The sequence below is a fragment of the Amblyomma americanum genome, chromosome 1, assembly GCF_052857255.1.
Source record: "Amblyomma americanum isolate KBUSLIRL-KWMA chromosome 1, ASM5285725v1, whole genome shotgun sequence".
Classification (NCBI taxonomy): domain Eukaryota; kingdom Metazoa; phylum Arthropoda; class Arachnida; order Ixodida; family Ixodidae; genus Amblyomma; species Amblyomma americanum.
The window spans coordinates 161,363,494-161,365,172 of record NC_135497.1 but is presented as its reverse complement, the minus strand read 5'-3'; positions in this window follow the sequence as shown (position 1 = coordinate 161,365,172).

The following is a 1,679-nucleotide window of genomic DNA, read 5'->3' as shown; positions in this document are numbered from 1 at the left end:
CAACGGTAGAAAAATCTCCCTCTCCTGATAAGAGAGAGTGAAAAGAAGGGGGCCGCGCGACTTGGCGCTGGCAGCCGATAAAGTGTCGATAAGCTAAGCCGGCTGCTCCCGGAGAGGCTTGCTTTGTCGGCGTTCAGCTCGCACGTTGGTTTGCACACCAGGCACCGGCGACGCTTGCTTTCGTCGACATTCAGCATGACTGGCAGCTCGCTGGGAGCGCGCGCCTGCACGCGTAGTACAGTACCTCGCCGGGCTGGCCAGGGCGCCAAAGTAATGCGATTCATGGCAGGGTAATCAGATGACAGCTAGTTTGCGTGGTGATCATACGTTGGTTGGCGTCGAGCGCACGGAAGACGTCGCATTGGAAAGGCGTAAGCGCGCTGCGTTGCTGCGTTAAGAAAGCAGTTAATACAGCTCGCGAATTAAATCGTTGCTAGGAAGGCAACTTCACGACAAGAATGAGCTCGACAGAGTGCCCATAATATTCCTTAATTCGAAGTTGCACGCCATCATCAGTCTAATATTGATACCTAAGACGCAGGCTTTCCGCTGGAGGCCAGGCGAAGGAAAGCAGAGATCTACCAGGATGATATCTGGTTGGCTGCCTTACACATGGCCAAGTGACAGGGACAAAAAGATGAGAAAAAAAAAACAGCGGCGACTGTTCACGCATATGGAGTAAGGTACAGCACTTCTACTGGCGGCCACTTAAGCCTACTACATACTAGCATTGCAGCATTCTAGGCTGACGAGAGTCCAGACCACGCTTTTGTTTGTCTTTGGAGGCAGTATGTCTGTCGATGCGAGGACATGTAGCGTGTAGTGATGCGCATTATTTTCTGCACGGGCGAACTCTCCGCACAAGGGGAATCAGGCATTCCAAGGGGAAATTAGCAGGAAATCGTGAAAGCTGCTCAAATCACTATTAGCCATACCACCACCTTGATAGGATATATGCCAGGTGGCAGCTGTTGCTGTAACGATAGATGTAAGGAACGATTATACTCTTCATGAATGTTCCGTTAGTCAGTTTGATGTGCACTGCAGTGAAGCGAACCTCTGTAGTGTCCGCTTTTGACAATGCGACGAGCACGTTTCGGTGTGATCACCTCAAACAACGTTACCAACCATGCCGCAGTAAAGCCGAAGTGATAAATAATAATAATAATAATAGAATTGGTTTTTGGGGAAAGGAAATGGCGCAGTATCTGTCTCATATATCGTTGGACACCTGAACCGCGCCGTAAGGGAAGGGATAAGGAAGGGAGTGAAAGAAGAAAGGAAGAAGGAGGTGCCGTAGTGGAGGACTCCGGAATAATTTCGACCACCTGGGGATCTTTAACGTGCACTGGCATCGCACAGCACACAGGCGCCTTACCGTTTTTCCTCCATAAAAACGAAGCCGCCGCGGTCGGGTTCGAACCCGGGAACTCCGGATCAGTAGTCGAGCGCCCTAACCACTGAGCCACCGCGGCGGGGAAGTGATAAAGAGCATCGCGCCTTTTTTCGTGCGCGTGGTGGCGACCTTTCCGGAGTAGTGCTGTCATGTTCTCACGAGTGCGAAGACGTTAGGCGGCTTCTAGGCTCTGAAAGAATATTTTTTGACAGCCCTGCCCTTTTGAAAGATAGCAAGTTGTGACCCTGCGGGCGTCGTCATGTGGCAGGCATTCAATTGTGCA